Source organism: Polyodon spathula, chromosome 14, assembly GCF_017654505.1.
Source record: "Polyodon spathula isolate WHYD16114869_AA chromosome 14, ASM1765450v1, whole genome shotgun sequence".
Lineage (NCBI taxonomy): Eukaryota > Metazoa > Chordata > Actinopteri > Acipenseriformes > Polyodontidae > Polyodon > Polyodon spathula.
The window spans coordinates 14,816,299-14,841,330 of NC_054547.1; the positions used below are offsets into that span (position 1 = coordinate 14,816,299).

At 36.1% G+C, this 25,032-nt stretch overlaps 1 protein-coding gene across 3 annotated transcripts in view; it reads left to right on the forward strand.

The window, feature by feature from the left end:
• The first annotated feature begins 2,703 nt into the window (after positions 1–2,703).
• The window catches only part of LOC121326997 (discoidin domain-containing receptor 2-like), a 45,265-nt gene continuing 22,936 nt past the window's right edge, over positions 2,704–25,032 (forward strand). For 2 of the 3 annotated variants that reach the window (XM_041270715.1, XM_041270717.1), the window contains exon 1: positions 2,704–2,837. The gene's annotated coding sequence lies outside the window, so the exon portion shown is untranslated. Of the gene's footprint in view, positions 2,838–20,146; positions 20,225–25,032 lie in introns of all 3 variants that reach the window. The other variant, XM_041270716.1, reaches the window with a different exon arrangement.

Below are 25,032 nucleotides of genomic sequence, written 5' to 3' on the forward strand. Positions count from 1 at the left end.
TTTCATGCAGACAGCGAGCTCCAGTCATTCTGCTCATGTGCAGGTTATTTTTTCTTGGAATTTCTCTTGCTGTGAAAACGATTACCTAGATGGATCAGTCGGATATGACGGTCCTGGGCCAGTGTGGTGGCCCTCTGCCTTCCACTGTTGTGTTAATTAAAATCTTATCTTTTCAAATGGCTATTTATAGAGATTCTTAATCAACTCATTTTGGCAATTTTAACTCAAATACCAAACACTGAGCATATGCCATTTTTATGAAATCACATGACTAGAGCTCAGTGTTTTGTTATCCCAAGGAACAGTACCACTCAAACAATCAAAAAACCTATCTGCTCACTATTTAAAATGTAAATAACATGTATGTGCCCAATGAGAATTGATGTAAAACTTAGTCTTGCATTTTTATTGTGCATCAGTATACATTTACTGTAGCAATATACTCTATTGTGAAGTGGAAATGTACTTACAAATTTAGTCTTCAGAAACACCTTTACTCTCTGTACTCTTTACCATCTTATTATAAAGTGTCAACCTTCATTATGTGTTCACATATTCTGCGGTTAAAGTAGACTATAACAAAATATCAATTTTGTCGGTGAAAAAACTGGAAGGAAATTCAATGCCCTCCACTCTTTCAAATTTCTCTTTTATCCACCACCAGTCATGTCACCACACCCCTAATAAGATACTGAAGTTCATCAATATATAGGCATTGAGTTTCAGGGATACAATTTTTTAATGTTTGCATCGTTCATCGTTTTGTTTGTTTATGTGATGGGATGTTTGACTTTGATACTGGTATTAATTATTAAGTCAAATTTTGGATGGACCAATTTTAAAATGTTTGCCTTACAAGAAACTGCAATAACACAACAAGATACATTGCAGGACAATCACATGAGCATAAGTGCCCATAAACGTCTGTGCTTTGTGGTGTATAAGCCCCTTGTTCATTAAACTGGATTTTGAAACAGATTGTCTTAATTAAAATAAATCTTTCCTGCATAGTTTCTAAATAGTTATCTTGTAACCAAGCACCAATCTCAGCTCAATTAAAATGTTTCCAGAGCTCTCAGGGGAACAGATATTTTTTCTCATTTGTTCTTGTGGCATAGATTTACTGCATTCCTTACTGCAGGAAATAAGATACCATTTCAACTAAGTATCTCCACAAGAATCCATTTGTGCCACTGTAATCAACTACTTCTACAATGTAAATAAGCATATTGAATAAACACTCAATTAGATGTTGGATCCAACTGTGCTGGAAAGCTAGCACTGTAATTAACTGCCAAGAAGACAAAATATAGAAGCTATCAAATGTTTGTCATATGTGTATTGCTTTGTGACTCCCTCCTAAGGTAATGTAATAAAGTCAATGTGATTTACTTGAAGTTTTATAGTAGCTTCAAGAAATATGTACCTTTTTATTTAGAACAAAAGAATGCAAGCCTATGGGAGGGTCTACATCAAAACATCACATCAGAAGCATTGAAATAAATGAAAAACAGTGGAAGAAAGGAAATACAGTTGTTCCAGAATAATATATTACATGTTAAACTACTTATATTTTTGTCTTCAAATATATCGACTGAGATGTTGTAAACATAAGAACATGAGAAAAGTTTGAGAACGAGACAAGGCCATTTGGCCAATCAAGGCTTTACATGTCACATAATATGAACTTCATAAACTATTTGTCTGAAAAAATATGTACGATTCTTAACTTCAAATCAATTAATTTAAACCATAATAATTAGAAGAGAAGTACTACAATATTTTTTGACAGAGGGATTCAAAGTTATCATCATAGGACCGTAAACTAAGGGTTTATTGATTGATCTAAGTGGAGAGCTCAGCTTGTTGCTGAGACTTCAATAATATATCAGCCACAGTCTGGAGGCACGTATATCAACCTGTATATTGCATTTGTAATGTATATGCATAAAATATACACTCTAAACAGACTGACCTGTTTTATGATTACTCAAAGAAGTCTGTTATAAAATTACTAACAATGTACTTTTGACAGTCGTGGGGAAGCACAGATGCAGATCGATGCCCTTTGCTGGCATATTTTTTATTTATGTGTTGGAAGATGGGTACTGGAAAGCAAAGCAAATTAATATGTTTTAGGATGAAGCTAGAACATACACCTAGGCTGGAGTACAGCCCCTCTTTGTATCTGATCAGCAGAAATGAATGGCTAAATAACCTGGAGGTCCTTAGTGAAGGGGCCATTCCTTCTATTTACCACATCCCAAGTCATGTTAGATCCTGTTTAAACACCAATGTGAAAAAAACTGGCTGCAGGTCCAGTGAAATAACCACATTCAAAGATTTTTTTTTAGTTTTGTGGAAGAGGTAATATAATCCATAATATCTCTAGAAACATTTTGTAAACAAATAAATTTCAAGTCTTGTTTTATAGCTTACATTTTGGTATTGACTATGTGCAACAGATAGAGTTAACAGTTCAATATTTTCACATAAATCTACTGCTGTGAATTATAGCCTGTTCTGTGTCCCTCGGGCCAGTATAACCTGGTCTACAAGCAGAAAACTGCAGTGATTGGTCACATTGGCTCGTTCTAATTGAAACCTTATGTGCAACATGTGGAATTCTGGGACTGCTGGCTGCATCCCAAGAATCCTCAGAATGTGAAGATTTTTTTTTTTATTTTTGAGGGACATCTTACATCAGCTCAGTTTAGCCTCAGCAGCTTTGCTGTACAAGAAGACAGGTTTTTCTTGAGAAATTCATCAATATTGACAGCACCTAACTGGATTACAAGCTACTGGGGACCAATGGTATAAGACAGCATACTTTAAAAGTAGGTTTTCTTTTTCTTATTTTATATTTTTTAAAAAAAGTCATTTAGTGTGTTATGCCGCCTTCTTTAGTCTTGGTGCCAAGTTTCTTCAAATGTTTCATCTTTGAAATTTTGAATGCAAGAACAAACTTCTTTTGTTTGTTTTGTACAACATTGTGCAATCTTTAACAGTGGTTCACTCTTGGGATTCTGTGTAGTTGCTGGAACTTATAACTGTAATTTTAACTGCTGTTTGCATGGCAGGCAAGAGCAGATGATTACCGAGAAGGAGAATTCATTTGCTTTTCAAACGCTTTGTGTTTCTGTCTTTTTATACTATAACCACGGGCATAGGCTTTGACAACATTCAAAATGATTCATGAGCCTGAATAGAAGACCAAACAATGATTTAAAGGCTCTGGGTTTCATTATCCTTGAGTTATGCAGGTTGTTGCATTAGGACTATTTTGGTGACTGGCTTTATCACCATCGGCAGATTTCAACTCTGTAAAATTATGTCATTTTATGTTTTGTGTAAATATAATGAGATGGGGAAATGTGTGTTTGTTTTTGTGACAGTGAACATTGGAGTGGTCATTCTTAAGATTTTAACAGTAACAGGGCAACCAATAAAATCCTAAATATTAGGACTTTTTCATAGTTATTGTGTGTGTTTTTTTTTTGTTTTTTTTAACAACTTAACTACCTTTTTAGTAATTACAACTAAATAGCAAAACAATTATATATATATAATTTTTTTTTTAATTGCTTCCAGATATAAGAAGTTCCTACAATATTTTGTATAGTGTGCAAGTAGAGGGTGAACATGAGTCCCTAAGGTTTTAAAATTCAATTCCAAACCCTCGATAAGTGACGGCACAATTTTCCTTTATCCCCTTTTTTTCTAAGTCATCTTATACCAATGTCTTGAAAAGTCTCTTAATCCAAGGTACAACACACTCCAGCAGCCTTCTTCTCCACTAAACCCTTACTGTCCTATCATGTCTATCTGAATGGCTTATGGTTTACTCTCCTTTGCATAATGTCTCCCCCTAATGTGACTACCTCTAATACCTAATAATTATCTAATAAAAATCTAATAATTTTAACCTGCATTTTTTAAATTGGATAAAAACTTTGCAGGTTTTTATTGACGTAGGGCAGATGTTTCATAACCTATCACTAACCTCTGAGAATCTGCAGTGAACAATAGAAGAACACAGTAACCCTGTGCTGTAATAACTAGTGTATTAATTATTGTTCTTATTGCAAGTTCTGTTATACTGTATATTTATGCTCAGCATAAACAGGCTAAGAATTATTGCTTGAATGACAGCAGGGAAATAAGCTATGCAAATCTCAAAATAAACCTTTATTTCAAAACAATTTTAGCTAAGTCTGTCCCGTACAAATAGATTAAAAACAAAAGAAATCAAAAGTTGGCTTCATAAAAAGGATTCTGTAACCAGAATACATTTTGTATGACCCTAAACTACTTTCGAAGAAGTACTGGGAGAGTAATCCTGAGGTAGCATTAAACGTGAATGAATGTTACAGAAGTTGGGTTACAACAATCACATTTTACAGCAAACGACATTTTGCCCCTTCCATACTGTAATTTTTATTATGTTTATATGTACTCTAAATGATTCTGCAACCATACATACAAAACCTTCCTCAGGTTTTAGCAAGTAACAATTATAAAGTTGGCCCTATTTTTATTTGGGAGAACAAGTACATTGACTGTGTCTAACAGTAGCTTTTGCAGGAGCTTTTAACATTGTCTCACCAGCAGAGGTTAAAATCCATAGCGTTAGTGCATCACATAGCACCGTCTGTTAGACTAACATTGTGTAGTTTGGTTTCAAAACAAATGTATGGCACCAGAGCCCGGAATATTGAACAGAAAAAGCATTCATTCATTCAGCTGGAGTTACATCCTAATGCTGGCACTGCTAAGATATGTGGTGACATATTTAGAAAACAAAACCAAGTAGTACAAACTATAAAAAAGTAGTTTCATCAGGTACTTTCTTGAAATGAAGGCCCTATGACGTTACAGGTCGAAGTCATGTCTTTCCATGTAATTTTGAATGGTAATACAACAAGGGTGCATGCAATTTGCTATACTTTGACCATCATGATACATGGAATTCCGATACAATTTTTGTTTTGTTTTTTTGCTTTTTTTAGGCTTTTTTGTCATGTTTAGTTTCATATTATCGAGGTAAATGTTCTTTGAGTTTTCCAGCATGCTTCTGCATTGTCTGGTTTCAACTGTTTTATTTGACACTGAATGTTTCCTGTAGTAATCCCATGAGTTCCAGGAAACAGGCTCGAGTATTAAAAACAACAATGGCCATGTCATCACTAGTTTTCATTGATGTGTTTTAAATTAAGAAGACATTCGTTTTGAGTTTCCTTTTTTTGTTCCCTAAAGGGTATTTAAAGGTTAGTCAACCAAAAGGCAACACTTTTTTCGACTTTATTCAACTTGTCATACCTTGGTAGATGGTATGTTTTTATGAAGATTACCAGTCTTCTAAAAATACTTTAAGATGATATTATTTTCATGTAAAACATCTTTGGATGTGTGGGTGATGTATGGCTCTGGACAGGCTGGCTGTAGGGGTGACGTCAGGCCAGGAAATGAATCCACAACACACAGCAACTGCGGTCGAAACTGAGACACTGCGGCGCTCAGTGTTTTAATAAACAAACAAATAAAAGATTTAAACAAAAGAAAAACACTGTACACAAAACAAAACAGCACTTTGGCCAAAACTGACAGACAAACAAGTACCATGCTGGTGCTTCCAGCATGAAATAGCAATTGTTATACTTGTGATTAAATAGTAACTCTACCTCCCAACTCTTGTTTTCTCCTCACCGAACACCCAACCCAGAGTGAGTGACTCGTGCAACTACAGCTGTGCTTGGATTCATTTACTAATTAATTATTCACTTGAATCCCAGCACGTGAACTAATTTGTGCACTCCCCGCTTTGTTAATACACATTTTATCTGCACGTGAAGTGATTGTGCAACTCCTGTGCCTAAATACTAACTATATATTTTAAATCACACGTGCTACACAGTCCCATTTATATCCCGTGCACCCCTATATCCACATATAACTGACAACATAAAACACACCACATACAAAATAAAACACAAAACACACACAGGGTGGAGCACACTGCCACAGTGGCTTATTATTTCCAGTTCAGATTTGACAGGCAAATCTTTCTCCAGAGAAAGATTGACCATCAGCACTATATGAAAAAGATCCATTGACATGAATCAGGGGTGCTTTGCAAAATAAGGATGATAACTTACTGCTTAACTGGCTGCACATGCAATCTTATTAAAGCATTCTGGCTTTCAAGTTATGCAAAGTGTAAGAAAATCATGTTTAAAATAATGTTTAACTGTAGAAGTTCTAGTTCCAGTAATTAACCATTTTGTTACTTGAGACATAAGGCAACTTCAAGATACAATAACATTTAAATGTTTATTTAACGTAAAAATGTCATAATAAAGCTACTGTAGTGGGAGCATCACTGAACAGCTCACCGAAAAGCCTTTCTATTCATAGCCCAGGTACAGCACTGTTAGTGTAGGTGTAATTATAATGGTGTCTCTAACAGTGACATCATTTACCGGTGAATGTTAACATGTGCCTTTTGAGTTATGTTAATACAGTACTGCAATCTCAATATAATCCCTTCAAGTTGGATGTCCAACTCTGATGGCAGTGTGGTTTTATAAAGTGGATTATAATTGAGTTAGAAAACAGAAAGTGTTTGTACAGTACCCCACTGATGCATAGAGTGAGGGTAACAATGTGTGCTAAATTAAAATCTATTAGATAATGAATGCAAACAAAATGATAAAAGGGGAATTAATAGCACTGGTAATAATAGTATTGTTTTTTAACCCAATTTCAGGTTTCCCTCTTGTGGTTTATCACGTGAGCAAAATTCCTCAAAGGCATTACAGGCTCATAATGTGCATGAGTAGATTATTATTATTATTATTATTATTATTATTATTATTATTATTATTATTATTATTATTATTATTATTAATAATAATAATAATATATAATAATAATAATAATAATAATAATAATAATAATAATAATAATAATAATAATAATAATAATAATAATAATAATAATGGAAAATAATAGTTATACATTTAAATGTATGCAAATGCTTCCTGAATAGCCATTGTTATCAGATTTAAAGAGGTATAGAGTGCAAGGGAACTTCATATTTGAGTCAGTTTCAAAATTGCCTGCCCTGTACCGGAATATCTTTTCTAGGGTTTTCTGACTGATAATAGCAGGCTCTTAGTCCAGATTTGATTGTGTCTTGTGCATACTGTAAGTGCCAGTGGTCAGTTCATTAAATCTTAGGCAGCATTCTTAGATATTATAGTTTTAATGGAGTACAGGTATTTCATGTGTAAGGAATCATTTGAAACTGTTCTAAGTAACCGACTGGATAGTGTAATTTATCCTAGCAACGCAAATGTTTTTCGGAAATCACACTGGAAAGAAATCTGTTTCTAATTACATCCACTTAAGACAGACTGTGTCAAGTATTTCAGATAAAACGGAATATATGATATTTTCCTCTGTATGACCCAAACACAGCTAGAGGATTGGTAAAGAGTCAGGACAGATCCAGGCTCTTCGTAAACCATTGCAATTGAAATACTTACATTGTGGTGGCATCCATGGTATAAAACCTCACAATTCAAGATTCCACTTCTACACAAAACCCAGCACTGGACAGACAGCACCACTACCTGCAAAGACATTTGCTTGCACATTATTTTAAACAGTCTAAACATATAACATATAATAATATCTTCAAATATCTTCAAATGACTTCACCTTGATATATAAAACTGATAAATTGCATGGCTTACATATAAGGGCACTTTGAGTAATGTTAGACATTTGTTGTGCTAAATTTACAGATTGATTTAATCAACCTATACCCAATCAGTCTGAGCCACAGCTGGATTTGTTTAGGGCTTCAGGGAATCGTTCTGGATTGTATCAACCACCTATTTTGAGGATTACCTGTGAACAGATCCTTGATGCAATCCATGAAAATGCTCTAAAGAAAAGAATGCCACTGTGGCTTATTCCTGCAAGGTATGCTGTCTGTTAATCAAGTCATAATTTACTGTATTATTTTCTGAATTTATTCACTTTGTCACTAGAATGTTTAAAAACAAAAGTACTCCAATATACAGTAGACACTTCAATCGCAATGTGACTGTTGACTACTAAGAAGATACGTTTTCAGTTATTAATAGAAATTAGTAATGTTTACTCATGAATATACTGGGCCATATTTTTAAAGTGTTTACTCCAGTCTTTAATCAAGTCCTATTTTTTGAAAGAGGTAAAAACACCTGTTAATATCTATAAAACTAGAACCAAACAACTAAGGAATATATTTCAAGTTATTTTCCATACTGTTGTTTTCTTTCTCATTTTGTAACATTAACATGATTTTTTTCTTTTTTCAAAAAATAGGAGTAAAAGAAAGAGTTTGAAAATATGACCCATTAACTGTTATTCTGTTGATTTTGGGTGGTAGTTAGATCTGTATCCAGGGGCATTTTGCAACAGAATACATACAGCTGGCTACAAAGCACACTGTAGTAGCTCAGCTATGCAATATTGCAAGATAAAAATAAAAGGTAAACTTAAAATGTAAGGTTACACAACCAATAGTTAGCAGAAAAATATTGTATATTTAAAAAAAAAAAATACCTTGTGAACAGTAACCAAACAGAACACAAGAAGCAGGAACCAGCATATTTAGAATTGCTTTACAGAAATGACTGCACCTCTACAGGTGACACTGGATAATTCATTTTCTTATGTGCATCATAATAGTCAATTCACTGTACAGATTAATTTGTGTTTTGTACCATTCAGATGCCAATCAGTGCCTTTAGACAGAAACGAATGTGTGTGTTGGGTGGCAGCGGAAATACCAGCTCTCTTCGCACAGTGGTTTTAGGTTGGCAGCTGTTTATGACATGAAATGTAATTCCAAATAGACTTGTCTTCAATAAGCACAAACCTACTTTCCATTTGAAAAACAGATGGTTCAACAAGATGTAAGGCAGAACAAAATGAAGATGAATGTGTCAGGACCAATCGAATACCCCCAGGGTTAGAAACTTGTTTGCTGCAATGCTAATTGCTCCAGCATGGTAGTTATTCCTCGAAAGTTTGTCGCCTGTCTTAAATAATAATAATATTTTGAAACTTGGATAGTGATTTTTTTTTTTTTTTTTAAATGCCTGCACTTAGACCAGTATTTGACAAACTGCACTTCCTTTGGTGAAGTTGTAAAGACCACTGTTTTCTGTTTCTCAGGCATTAGAGGTTTATGTTTCTGATGACCTTAGACTTTCAGAAAGAGAGGAGGGCATACAATATGTCAAATGACATGAGTCATGCACCGTCAATGCTTAACCAGTTGCACAACAACAGCCTTGTCATAACAAAGTGTCAGTTTTAATACCTTAAATAATACTCTCATAACCACAAGCTAGTGGACTACTAGAATTAGACTTTTTCTAAATAATGGCATTTTAAGTGATACTTTGGCAAACTGGAGTTTTCCACATTTCAACCCGTTGCTCATTTTACTACCTGGGCAGAAAGCCTTGTAGGTGCTGTCATTAATTAGGTACTCACTGAGCACCGCAAACTCTAGGGAACACCTGTCCAACTAAGACATTTGATGCAGGTGCAAGTGCGTAACTGCAGCCTGACTAGAAGATTAGTACCATTTAAAACTGTGAATAATTTTAATGATACACTGGATATAAAGTTAACCCCCAGGTGGCAAACATATAATTGTACGACATCACTGATGATTAAAAGGTTTTTCCTCCCATCAAGGAAAATTGCCCATCAAAGAAGCATGCATGCAAGTTGTGCAAAACCCTTCTCCACCACTAGGCTTGACGTCTGGAGCTGTTAATATACTATTTGAAAATGATATTTAATGGAAACCTATCTAGAGTGTTTCCGAGACAACACCTCTGTTATGATCAGGTTCCCTTCCTGTATAGATTCTCATTGACTGAAAGGACCTATTTTAAATTATAAAAGACCAGGTTGATATTTATAAAACTGTTCTGAATTTTTTGACGCAAGCTGTGAATACCATATTTGAATGTATTCTTTTAACGGGAACGAGGACCACTTTATATAATTTATTCTTGTTTTTATTATTATTACTATTATTTTTTAAATCCAGTTTACCAGTGCTTTACCATTTCTAAATCCAATAAACACTTCAGAGTGGAGACCCTGAAAACATGAAGTTCTAATAATATTGCCTAAATATACAGATGAAGTAAAAATAACCTGGTAAAAAATATTTAACAATTACTTAATAAGTAATTAGTTTTGGGTGTAATTAATTTCAGGTTGTGGCTGTTTATGACTGGAATGAATTTCAAATCAAATTAAAACTACAGAGTTTTGTTTCAGAGGATGTTTTTAATCAGAATCTGAATTCACTATTGTCTGATTGCATGCGCATGAAAAATGAAATTAAAATAAGTTTGTCAAATAAATGAACTAATGTCTGTTTAGCTCTTCAGTTACAGTTATGCTATGTTTTAGCATTGAACTGTATTGTTGAATTGTCCAAGGTATCCAAAGGCTACATAAGAAAGCTGTCATTTTGGGTTAAACTTACTGCTAGACTGTTACCCCTGAAAGCCAGCGTAAAAGAGAGTGGGAATCCGCTGAGAAGTGAGAGAGACAGGGGAATTGTAATCAAAACTGCCAAACAGGCAAAACAAATACAATCTCTGTTGCAGTTATGTGTGGCTGCCACTAGGGTACCAGCAATGGCAGCACAAGTCAGGGTTTGCTCTAATGGTGCACACATGGTAATACCAACAATGTGAAGTGAATACACAAGACACACTGTTTTCAGGTGCAGGGCCTCAGCAAGGGAAAGGAATACATCACTCATTGAGAATGTCAAGTTGCCAATGCTCCTGAAAGGAGTGGAACACATTAGACACAGCAATTTGCAGGGAAATGGTAAGCAAGAACAGTATACCATACTATTTTAGAATAATAGGAAATGCAATGCTTCTGTTTGTTTTTACTATGTTTACTAAGAATGTGTGCAAAATACATTTTAAAAAATATATGGTTCCTATAAAACTTACCCAGACATTCTTTATTGTTATTTAGTGCAATAGTGCTCTCCTTATGAACACTTTACGGGTGTTAACCTTAACTGTTCTAGAAACTGTTATTGGCAGCCTTATGTGGCATAGCTTGGGTTTAATTTAAATAGAAACATTATTGTATTGAGTTTTTATACTCTCCCATAAAAGCAAACCATCTAAGATGATATGTTGTCCCCTCAGGCAGTAAACCCCACAATGGAAACCACATGTTCCCATGGCAAAAGGGCATATTAATATGAGAAGCATTGCCAAGCCTAAGCCTTATTAAACACGTTCTGCATGGTTGTTTTGTTCTAATTGGAGCACCCCTTTGTTTTATAGCTTATCATCCATACTAAACCTGAGGGCTTACTGTTACAATTGCACAGGAATGCACTACAGGGACTGTACTTTAGTTGAGTTTTACGAGGGGGGCGATTTTAAAGGTTTGTTTAAGGCCTTGTAGAAAAGGAAAAGACAGCTTGTTGTAGAATTAGGGTACCCTGTGTAATTGTTTCACTCGAGTATGTCAGTGTTAATTATGACTGTTCAAGTTTTGTTTGCATAGTGACACAAATAAATAATTTCTGCATATCTGTCAGCTTTATGTCAATTTCTTTCTTTTACTTTTTTGGAAAAAGTAAGTTTTAAATAAAAAAAAAAAAAGAAAGCCTGATATAAGACCAGAAACAATGGTGTTAGGGTTAGGATTAATGGAATCACAGTGGCATGAACTAATACACACCGACTAACCACTGAATTGTCTATTCTATCAGCTACACTTGTATAACACTGTAAGTATCCTGGAATGCCTTTTGTGAGCTAATTACCTTGCTTCATAGTACACTGATATTATAATGGTATTCTAATTGTGTTGTAACTTTTCTGTAAGAATATGTCTAACTGTAGTGTAACATTTAAAAATCATATAAAAGTTCAATGGAGATAGTGTATAAAGCCCTGGTCTCCTTAGTAACTGTCCTTCTCAGCACATTTTATTGCAGTGTCAAAGTTTGGCAGCCTTATTTGAAAAATTACATTACTTATTAATAAAATAAATGTATAAATAAATAAATAAATAAATAACGAGACAGTGTCCAGCTCCTTATTTGTTCCAAAATAATAATACAAAATGCACAAACGGTAATTGTGAGGGTAATGCCATACTGTTTGTAAATTTGTAGCCTGAGCCCCTATCCTGGATTAAATGTAAAATACAAACAGAATTATTACTAACCCTGAGGTTATAGCTTAATTATGGCGGCTCTGTTCTTATTACGTCTTTTAAAAACGAATAAATAACAATGCAAATGTAATAAAGATAACTGAGGTATTTTGGCATTTTATACAGACTGCAGAAAAATTGTAAGCAGGTATCCTCGTTGTTGTTGTTTGGTACTTCTGGCACAACCATAATCTTAGATTTAATTAAGGACGGTCTCTGAAGGATATGTGCATTCCAGTAATATTAGCAAAAGAGCAGATTTAAAAAGGGAGATGTCCTGGTATAACCCTCGGGTCTAAATAGTTTAACAGAAATCATAAAGACAGACACTTAATATTCCTTCTATACAGTACAGAGCAGAAACACGTCCAGAGTTTTGTTTGAAACTCTCTTGGGTTCTTCTATAAATCCATTAAAAAAATAATAATAATTGAACGAATGCCTTTCTAAGAAAAGGCGACCTTTTCAGCGAAACCCTAAAAAAGTACCTCAAGTCAATATTTTTCCTGAAGACACCACTGTATGAATTCTATATGAATGCAAATGCTTTGACGATAAAAATAAAAAAAAACACGAATTCTGTTCTGTTAACACTTTCAACGCTGAAGGTCTGTATACAAGGGATCCAGTTTAAAATACAAGCACATTAAGTACACTTTTACTACATTGTACTTACACTTTTGTTACATTATTTTATTACTTGTGCATACATCAAAATGATATGGTGGTGAAAATGACTTTATGTTGATTGCATGATGTTTATGTATTTTAGAAGTTTCCCAGAGCGTGGTTGATTGTAGTTAATTTAATGTGCCTGTATTCCGATGCCCATCCCTAATGAGATATAAAATACAGTAATGGGAAATGTATGGTCGTTTTTATTTGTTTTTCACAGGGCTGTCAATTAATCGCAGTTAATGTCTGCGATTAACACGTTCATTTTTTTTGGCGATTTAATTTTTTTAACCCGCGTTAATCGCATTGCTGTGTCTTGAGCCTTTCGGCACACCGTACTTTAATCCCGGTGTTACGCAGATTTCTCTATTACCATAGAATTCTGTATCCCTCATGATATGACGGCTGCATAGATCAAGATGGCTATATGTGAACACTTGATGTTTCTTATCAGTATTTAAATGTAATACAATTTAAATGTGTTTTTTAAAAAAATACTGTTTTATAATGTTACTTTTAATTAAGGGTTTTGTGTATTGAGCATCGCAAACTGAGCATACTGTAGAAAATATGTGGTGTTGATTGTGCTGTTTTATTTTGCAACAGAATTAGTTTGGTCTTGTTTTCAGTATTCGTTGCAAACTGCAGCTTGAGAACACAGCGGGACTCAGGCACAGGAATATCACGCATCCATGTCCAGCTTTGAAAAACTGCATCTGCACAGGCATGGAATAATCCAACTCCGTGGGTAATACAGAAATCTGCGTAACACCGGCCATGGCAACATTGGATTGGGTGCCTGAGCGTGGTTATTGTTTAAATAGAAAGTTAGTCGCTGAACTGTGTAATGGAGCAAAGCACGAAAAATGAATGGGAGGCTGTGACAAAGAGTGGGAACAGGTGCAGGAGTGATGCAGTGGGGTAATTATTAATTAAACAGACAGAGCCCTGTAATCCAGTTTGGAACAGTGAACTTTATTTTTATTCCAGTATCACGCACAATCACACACGAGTATGTATCTACTGCGTGCAAGCCTTCACTTCTCAGAATACACTAGCAGCTCTTCTGCTACAGACAACAACAATACAACAACAAATTAAACCAACCAGTTTCAATAGAAATTCAGGATCGCTGCAAGCCCAAGAATCAAGCTAAGTATGTGTGACAAAGTGCCCGCCCCTGTGTATATTATCTGTTATGTTGCGTGTGGTTTGTTAAATGCTGGTGTATAGTCATTTGTACACGGGATATAAACGGGTCTGTTACACGAGTGTTTAAAATGTATAATTGTATTTAGGCACGAGGATTGCACAGCACTTCACGTGCATGTAAAAAGTAATAATATGTGAGCACGGGGAATTGCACTTTATTAATTCACGTGCAGTTGTACCGAGACTCCAAATTGAATGATTGATTAGCTTGATTGATTGATTTTCTGGTCTGGCACCGCCCACTCCGGCCGTTTCTGTGACAGTGTGATAAGGCTTTTTAAAAAATTTAAGAGTGGCGTACCCGGTTAGCACACAAGCCTACCCACATCTGCGCCTATGTGAATGCCAAGTTAAAGTACATGTGCACATTGTTGGCTGATTTCACTTTAATTTATTTCAGTCCTCAATCACATTAAAAAATAGATATCTGTTTTCTGATCTCTGTATGCTGCTGATGAAGCTTGAACCGCACGCTTTATTGTGCTGGTTGTATTTGTAATCTAAATGATTGCCCCTAGTAAATTTGTCGCGGTCTCAATGGGTAAATTTCCTAGTTAAATAATTTAAACTATTTTATTTACAGTTAAGGATGATAATAATAATAACAGCATCAGTAATAAAACTACTTTAAATTAGATTGATGTAGTAATTGTATCAATTTAATATGCATTTAAACCAAGATTAATTGTTTTAATCGCTTGACAGCACTAGTTTTTCAGTATAAATCACTGCAATGATTTAGTTAGTAAACCTAGGATAGTATTTCTGAAAGCATTTAATCAAGTGAGGGCTTTTTTAAATTGTTCACTTATTTATTATTTATATTTTTCTTGTCACTGTTTTTTTTTTTTTTTTTTTTTTTTTCAGAAGAAATGAAGTCTTCATTTAAATGCTGTGTTCTGCAGCCATGGTGACATGGAGCTTAATCTTGTCCGATTACAGAAGCTCAGTATGGTCTAGTGCCTGTTTCTCTAAGAATAGGCAGATACAGAACATTTGGGGTTGATATCCAATTGTAAAATAATAGCGTGCATTTGAACTTAGTTAATATCTTGTGAAAATATTTTAATAGAAAAATAAATGTTATTCTGGAGTGTGTTAAAAGGGCATTGCTTTGAAGTCCTACGCTCTAAACTACTGACTCTTCTTTTATCATTAGTGTGGTTCTGCAATGCAGGGCACCTGGGCTTTCCCTGTGTCAGCACAAGAAGATAGGAGTGCATTCTAATCTAGGATCTTGCATTACAGAGTCCTCTATAATTAGATGTTACTTATTGTATCACACTCAACAAAGGCATCTTTCGTACAGAAAAATGTTTGTCACACTATATTCATGAACACGTATAATTGAAGAGTACTACCCTTTCTGTAAAGGCTGCATCTTCATTTTAAGCTAAAGACCCAAGCATCTGTTACTGTCCCTCATAAAGCATTGTTGTATGTATTTATTTAACCCACCCCTTAGTGGCTCTTTGGCTTTAGTTAAAGACACAATCAAGTTCAGTTACAGCACCAGCTGAAAGCATCATCAGATCTCACTATTGTTTTAGGTAATTTCTGCTCATGATTAGAAACCAGGAAGCAGCAGCAACTCTTCATCTCCAACTTTGTCTTTAAATTATCTGAACATTTCAAATTGAGGAATAAAATACAAAAAAAGGCAGACCTGAATACGGGGGGGGGGGGGGGGGGGGGTCAAACTATATATTAGTCCCTATTAGCTTATTTAGCCCCTCTGTCTCCAGCATGAGAGGGAGGGAGAAGCCCCTCTGTCTCTGGTCTGAGAGGGAGGAGCCCCGCTGTCTCCAGTCCGAGAGGGAGAAGCCTCGCTGTCTCCAGCGTGAGAGGGAGAAACCCCGCTCTCTCCAGTGCGATAAGGAGAAGGCCCGCTGTCTCCAGCGAGAGAGGGAGGAGCTGCGCTGTCTCCAGTGCAAGAGGGAGAAGCCTCGTGGTCTACAGAGCGAGAAGGAGAAGCCCAGCTGTTTCCAGTGCAAGAGGAAGAAGCCTCGCTGTCTCCAGTGCGATAGGGAGAAGCCTCGCTCTCACCAGCATGAGAGGGAGAAGCCCTGCTGTCTCCAGCACAAGAGGGAGAAGCCATGCCTACCCCAGCGACCGAAGGAGAACCGCATCAGTCCCCAGTGATAGAGGGAGACTATCTGCTGCTCTCACCTCCACTGCGAAGGGGAGAATACCGCTGCACCCACCACCACTATCAAGGGAGGACTACCTGCCGCTTCTGCCAGCCATTCCCACCTCCATCGCCTGGGGTTGCCAAGCCCACAATGCCTAGAGCTGCCGAGCCTGCAATGCCTGGGGAGGACTGCTTGCCATCACCTGGGGAGGCCAGTTTGCCATCCCCTGGGGTTGCCCGTGCGCTATTGCCTGAAGATGCCTACCCTGAAGGTCATTTGTTGACCTCAGGGGATTTTCTGGGGCTGGAGAAGCCAGCCTTGGAGCCGTTAATGGCTCCACTGTCAGCCAGTCCATGGCACGGAGCGCTGCTTATGTGCCCATTGAAGCCTCCTTTCCTGTCCCAAGACTATGACCGGGACTGCTGGGTTTTTAAGGGGGGAGGTGTCCTATGTGTTTTTAAGGGGGGGAGGTGTAACAGGGTACTCCCCATCCCTATGCATGTTTTGTATTATTTTGTATTTGTTTCATTTTGTGTTATTTGGCAGGACGAGCAGGGTGCCGTCCACCATTATTTGTTGTTGTTTTAAAATACCTTGTGAAAATGCGTTGTAACGGCGTCAAGCTCTAGGGTGCCAGATAGTAATAAATGTCCTATCAAATTATTTAACTTAACCACATTACCAGGACCAGAAAACCCATCATCCTATTCAAGTCCTGTATAGTCAACCAGAGTAAAAGGGGACTATTAATTAATTGAATAACCAAACTAGTTGCTTATAAGGTAAAATATATATATTTAGATGGCTCCAGCTTTAAGTCCATTTACCCATAATAATGAAACCAAATTACAGAAAACAAAATAAAAAAACAAGTTTTACAAAATAAAGAAACAAAACATGTACAGAACAAAATATTAATTAACCAAACATAAGCACCCGAAGTGACCTCCAGCGAGCCTCCTCAACAAGCTAATTGTTCAACTTTTATACGCAATTAGTTCTCTTTTAAATGTACAGTATCGATATGTCGTGTTTGCCACAGCGTGACTGTCAGCTACTGATTTTTTAACTGGCTGACAGTCACCCAAATTATGAAACTATATTAGGCTATGGCCGAGGGGTAATAAGATAATTAATAGCTAGTTAACCCCTTGGCCATAATATAAAAGACCTGCAGTTTGGCTGCACAAGGGGTGTTTGTGAGTTGAGAATGGGTAAAATTAAATAACAATTGCTACTCGTGCTGGAAGCACCAGCACGATACTTGTTATTGTTTGTTTGTTTGTTTTGGCCCACGTGCCTTTTGGTTTTGTAAAGTATTTTGGTTTTGTTTAAATATTTTATTTTGAATTTAAATGAGCCACAGTGCTTTTCATTACCCAAGTCTGTTGTGTGATCTCCATTAATTTCCTGGCCTGACGTGACTGAGTCATCCTGTTCACACACCCGTACTTATAAACAAAATTAGGTGCCCATGTCTCTGACTAATATATTAGTACTACTTTTGAGTGTGTTCTGTTCTGGTTTCCATTTCAAATAACTCATGGATTAGGTAGCTCAGCATGGGGTTCTGCAGTGTGAGTTCTTATTACTGCCACCTGCATTTTCTCACAGTCATCTTTCCCAGGATGGTAAGAAAGCAAAGATGTATCGGAAGGAGTGGGTGTGGAGATCTTTGCCTTTTCCAAATCTCACATACAGTGCTTATTTTCTGTTGCTAGGTAAATAAAAGTAGGAAGAAGAGTTAAGATGTGAACATGCAAAATCTAAACAGGTAGGTTTCTACAATGCAATTTGCATCTGAGGCATATGAAGCAAGATTATATTTCTAAGTTTAATATACCTTGCTCCATCTGCTGTAATGCTCAGTTTCTTTGTCTGGAAACAGATGAACAATGTATGACTTCTTTTATCGTAGTTAGGTGATTATTTTTTTTATAAATGCCCACAGACCCCTAGTAGATCCAGAATGCATGGTATTAAATGCATTTAAATATTTCTGCATTGTCAACAGTCTTAAAATATCAACAGTTTAAAATGTGTGCGTGTTGAAGAGGTGGTAATTGCACTTCAATATAATGGCTTATGATCTAAGCGCATTAGTAATATCACAACTGGAGTCCAGATGTTAAGAAAAAAAAAATCTAGGTTTTAATTTAATATAACGGTGAGATATCATAAAACATATTTCAATCTTTAAAAAGTCTTTTTAAGTTTAAACTTTTTGGAATAACATATAAAAGTTGAATTACTGTAACACCGTGTCCATGCTGTCATAGACTGCAGCTAGTAGACAGGATATGAAAATAAAATAATATTGGGATTCACTTAAACTGAAGAATTGATATACCTTAATCCTCAATTGAAGTCCTAGTTACTCTGTAATATTTACCTCACTGTCATTGCAGCTGAGCCAGAGCCTTACTGCTCACATTGATATGAAGTAAATTCACATTGTACTATAGATTACCTCCCAGAGTTTCAGTTTTGAAAGGGCTCTTTCACTGGTTTGTGAGGCTCTATTTCAGTGACACATCACTTTTCAAGTACAGGACCATCAGCCAGCCCAGTTTTGCTGCCAGTCAAGTACATAATGAAGGCTTTCAGGTCTGAGGCATGCACTGCCTACATGACTCCAGTGGTTTTATTGGGCACATATGAAAGTTGAATACATACATTATGTTAATGTTCTGTATAAAAATAGAAAAGGAGCATGTGGCTCTCTGGAGCTGCCTCCTGTCTGCTGTTTGTAAAGAGCAGGCCTCTGGAATGCATTGATACTTACAGGACTCTCTGTATCGCTATGAGCTGAGTTAATACAGTTCTGTTTGCTTTGGAAATAACTTTGAGGACAGTTTTCCACATCTTAAAGGTATGTGAGTAATTGCTACATATTGTGTGTATACGAGAGTAAACAGAATGAAAGGTCAAAGTATGGGACACTGCAGAAGTCTGTTGCAGTAAATGGAGTAACAATAATTATACATTTTTGCATTTGGAAATAAGCCTATATTAAATATCATATGTTCTTTCCATCCCAAGCGTCTTTAGGTATGGGAGACCAACATCTGGTAAATAGGCTTATTCCATGGCAAACTCAACAAATACATGACAATTTGGAATATCAATATCATATTACAAAAGAAAACAGCATTGAACTTTTGTTTTTTCTGACACTCCAAAGCGCTCCATCAACAGCGACGTAACTTTAGACTGCAGTCCGCTGTAAATTACTATTTGCACAAACAAAACTTATTTTCTCAGTACTGCGAGTTACACAAGGGACAGTGCAACATGTAATAAATAGCATGGTCTCCCTCTCCACTGTGGCAGCGGATGCGCTGCTATATTCTGACTGTATTAAATGACTGCAGTTTGAATGACACAAGGCTGTACCACAATCATACAGGACCTCTGTACTTTGGTTTGCATTTTGAATGACCATATTTTCAGACAACCCCAATATTGAATATTATAAGCTGGAGCTTTTTGACATCTTTGCTCGCCATAGGCATTTCAGCATTAGCATTAGCACTGTGTGCCCTGTTGGTGTATACGTGTGACACTGCTGCTAGGGTATGGTGCTGCTATCCTTGTTGACACTCCGGCTCAGAGCAGAGCCTGCACACAGTAATGGGTACTTTTTTTCCCATGAATTGTCTGAACTGAAATGTGCTTCTAATTACAATTTTCAGTTCTCTGGCAGTAACGTTTGTACGTAATCCAGTAAATGACCCATCCAAAGAACTGTGAAGCATTTAAATTTTATTAAACACATTGGTTTAGATTTTTCTGGAAAAAAAAAGTTGTTGTCCACGTGTGAGCCTGACTTCCTTGTGTTTCAGAAACTGCTAGAGCGGTGGAACCTTCAGCTCTGGGGTTTATCGTGCAGTGACTGAAGCATCCTGACAGCTTGTATTGAGGTCTAGTATTCTTTTAAATGCTTCCAGTGGCATCAGACTGTTTGAATTATGTTTGTACTGCCGTTTTATATTATACTGAACAGTGGCAGGAAAACCACTGAAGTCATACCACCTGTGATAGAATCTATAGTTAAATGGGTTGCTAGATGACTAGGCCTCCTAATTATTAATAAAGTGCCTCAACACATATTTTTTGTAAGTGATAATTTGCATAAAAATGAAGTATAAAAGATGATTTTGAGATGATTAACTAGGCCATAGATAATACATATTTTCTCAACAATAAGAATCAGCACATATCTCAGTAACCTAGTAAAAAGCCCATGCCGGCTGTGTAAATATGCATAGCTTATTTGGTTAACGAAAACTCACGCGTTTGATTTTTCAGTAGCCAGCTGCCCCAGTAATCATTACATGATAATCAAGCCTTCCGACTACTTCTCTTCAGTTTCCTTATAATATATGATTGAGTGTTTTTGAAGTTATGGATGAAGTCTATTCAAGCCCATAATCCCTATTTGCTACCTTTATTTTTAAAGTATGTATGCAAGTCTGCTGTTACCGACATACTGTAATAATCTTCTTTTAATGCCCAGAACGGATTCAACATGCCAAGTCAAGCTGGCAAAAGCGCAGTACCATATTAGTGAAAGTGCTTTGTAAGAGATTCTTTTTTTAAATCACAATTTTGTTACTGTGTTGTTACATGCCACATTCATGGCAGATGCCACATGCTACTAAATTCCAAGTTGCACTAGATATCTAACAGCTGGTATCTTCTGGCTTTTCGAATTGCTCACTGAAAATAAAACAGAGGGCCGACTATGCAGTACCTTTTAAAAAGATGATTTTAATCTGTTCAAATATAAACATACTGAGCTCTGCACTTCAGGCATCTAAAAACTGAGGCTGTAGGATAGCAATTTACGAGAAGCTTTTTAACCTTTATTCCAAGAAGTGGAACCAGCAGGAGATTCAGCACAAGGAGAGCAGTGATGTTGCTATAGCAAAAGCAATGTCATCGAAAAATAACTTCCTCCCGTATCCACGCATGCAGATGTTCCCAGGCATGATCCTAAAACCAATCCAAAGTGTATGTAGTTATCACGTGTATAGCTTAGCAATAACTCAAATTAATACATTACATTTTAAAAGCACCTTGCTGGATAGTTAGATTGGTGTAACGTGCGTACCTATTTTCACTAGTGGGGTAATTCTTGAAAATGTATTCTAAGTCATTAATAATAGATTATTTACACTTTATAATTACAATTAAATTATTGTAAAGAAAACATTAATTACCAATAATGACACCTTTCATATGTGTTCCTATTAAAACCCAAACAAACACAGGGTTGGCATCATTAGTTGATGTTTACTTTATATTAATTAAATTCCAATTAAATGATTTAGTAAGAAATTATGTTAGTTTACATTGTTATTGACGGAATTTCAAAAAAAGCTAGCATTAATAGTTATATGCTGGCTAACTATTAAAATATATTTGGTGCTTGGGTTGATTCAATCAGGCTAGTATTAGTTTGATATGTTCCTAAACCCATGTGTTTTAAATCTGAATAGAGGATGTTTGGGTCTTGGTCATTTCCTCCTATTAACTAGTCCATAATTGTTATTTTTATTTGCATTGCTGGAGAGCATGACTGGTCCTAAACTCACTGGAGTTCTTAAGTAAACTACATTTCCTTGAAGTTCGGAAGTTTATAATCGAGGACTCGGGCCCAGATTTATAAAGGGGGAAAAACTGACCGCAAAAAGCCATGTAATGTGCGTGTTCAGTACGGCCGCACTCATCATCAAAATAACAACCTATTTTATAAGACTAATTAGGTAAAGCAGCGATTCCACAATCAACCAATTTAAATACCCCTCACTGCAATTAGCGGTGGAGAATTACACACCTCTCACAATAAATAACGGGTTTGGGTCAACCCTCTCGTGTGTATACTACACATTCCAATAGAAAATGAATGGCACACAAAGACCTCAGCCTGGTACTAGCCATGGTAATGAGGATGCTCGGAAGCGAATTTGGAGATTTTGGTGCAAGCAGTACTTGTAAAACATGAAGATGTGTTACAAGCTAGAAAATACATCACCAGGACAAATTAATAAAATATGGAATGTGTGGTGGCTTCTTAATAAACACATGAACCACAGAGTTTGTAGCAGGTTGCTTATACATTACAATGCATCATCCAGTTACTGTGCTTTGCATATTAGTTCAACTCCTTATTTCGTATAGAATAATTCCAGGCATATAGACTTTTCAAACTTCAGAAACAATATATTTTATTTACTTACATCCATGGCAGTCAAATAGGTGGATAATCCTTCCATTGTTGTACAGCAATATGTTCAGCAACAATACAGCTGCATACGAACAGTCTTCAGTTTAACTATGACTTCTGTCTTCTTAAAGTCTTATGCAGTTACAACTCTCCTATTTCTTATGTTTGTCTGTATTTATTTCCTTATATTGGTTATAAAGCATCTCTGTATGGTATATATTGTCGAAAAACTGTATTTGCTCTTGTTGATTCTTTCCAACTCGAATCTAACAATACTTCCTGAACCAGTACTGTTAAATACCAGAATACCATATTACAAAAAATCAATTCTGTAGGCATTACTAAAATAAAGGTGGAGAATGAGCCCTCATTGTATATGAGACTTTTTCTTTTGTGTGCCTCGGAATATCGTTCCATTTTTTCTTAATCTCCTCCACCATTCTTTTAATAATGTCTACACTCTTAAGAAGTAAAGGCTCTCGTTAGACCCTTGCTTTGCCGCTTAGGTGCTTCTAAGAACCTTTTTTTACATGGATTCTATATTCTCTATCTGCAGACTTTCTGTTTTGTCATGTAAGCTATGAAACAGGTATTGAAAATTGGAGTTTGCAAAACAATACGGTACCGGTATTATAAACCGTAATTTGATTAGAAGGGTTAAAAAATTAGCTCTTTTCAATATGTTATTAAATGTTTCCTTGAAATCCTTGAAAACAATGTCTCCTTCTTGCTGCAGACAACTCCCCCACATCACCTTGGCTTGTATATAGCCTACTGTCTGTCTGCAGCAACTTAACGCCTGCTTTTCAGAGTTCTTCGCAATTACCGGCAGCTTTAATAAATTAGACAGAATATTTAATAGACCTCATTTGCAAAATCCCCTCCCAATTTTAGTGGTTTTGTTCAGAAATGGCTCAGAATTACATATGCATATACAGAATTACATATGCATCAAGGGCTAAACCGCACAGAGACATTGCCCCCGCAAATCACGTCTTAATTGCGTGTTTATTCCATTGCATGTGTTTTATAAATCCCATCCAAGAATTCAGAACACTCAGCCCCTGTTTTATAAAAACATGCACAATCCTTTTATAAATCAGGGCCTCAGTGTTTTGGCAATTGGTTTAAATGCTTGACTGCTAATGAATTTTTGCATTCACTATATTTACCATAAATTAGAAATCATACATGTCATATCAGCCAGTGTGAGGATGCCAGCTTTACCTTTCTGAGCTTCTGTAGTGTATTGTGATAGTTGTGTTAATTAGTAAACACCTACTTAGAATATGTGTTCTAGTAATTTGGCACTTAGTGGTTGCCATAGTTTTGGTTCTGTGTGCTAGTTCAAAGTGTTCAAGCTCATGTTAAGCGTTTTTTTTAACTTGCATTAATCACATTTTTTTTTAAATGTTCTGACGTCTCACTGGAAGGAAAGATGCTTACTTGTCTACTGTCGAACTGAATTCCAGTATCACACAAGAGTACATCTAGTCTGCTGTGAGCTGAGCACGCCTTCACTTTTCAGAATACACTAGCAGCTCTTCTGCTACAGACAATAACAATAAAACAACAAATTACACCCACCACTTCTTTTAAAAATTCAGGATCGCTGCAAGCCCATGAATCAAGCAAAGTATGATAATATAAGATTTTTTTTTTTTTTTTTTTGCATGTAGTATGTAAAGCCTACCAATTTTTCTTGTTAGTTTGCAGTGTTGGATATGTTGATAAAGTTTTTTTTTTTTCAAGTTCACTTAACAATAACAGTTCATTTCCTAGAAGTGCTTACTATGGCAACATATTTATAATGTTATTAAAAAAAAAACTAATTTATTTCAGTCCACAATCACATGACATCCTATTTATTGTGTTTTCTGATATGTATGCTGCAGCTCAAGCTTGAACCGCAGGTTTTATTGTGTTGGTTGTTGTGGCAAAATGGTTAACTGTGTGCAGGTGAAGGTCATGCATCAGTGATCAATCAACAGACAGACAATGATATCCAGGTGCAATGACTATTTATTTTTATAACCCAAATACCTGATGGCGAACAACAGTAAACAATAACAATGTCAATGAGAAGCAATACAGTGACATGTATTGCTTATCTGTAATCCGCGGGTTGGCCCCAAAACAATAACAGTCCCGTTTTAATTCACCCACACGTAACACAAACACAATAACAAACATCCATCCACAGTCTAGTGCTTGTGGTGAAAATACAGTTCTTTAATGCAAACAAAGTGAAGTGCTGTCCAGGTTCGTGCTGGCCTTAAGCGACAGCTCCTGGATGTCATATCAGCCATCAAAATAATAACTAACAGTATTTTTAGACACTGCAATAAAAAAACAAAACACTTACGATTTTACAGCACAAGGTTCTCGTTTTGGATAAGTAATTTAGCCATTCACAAGGGAACATATCTCATCACTACATCCCCTTAAATACCGTCAACCATGATCCCTTGGTTAATGAGTGCAACCGCTCCTCCGATC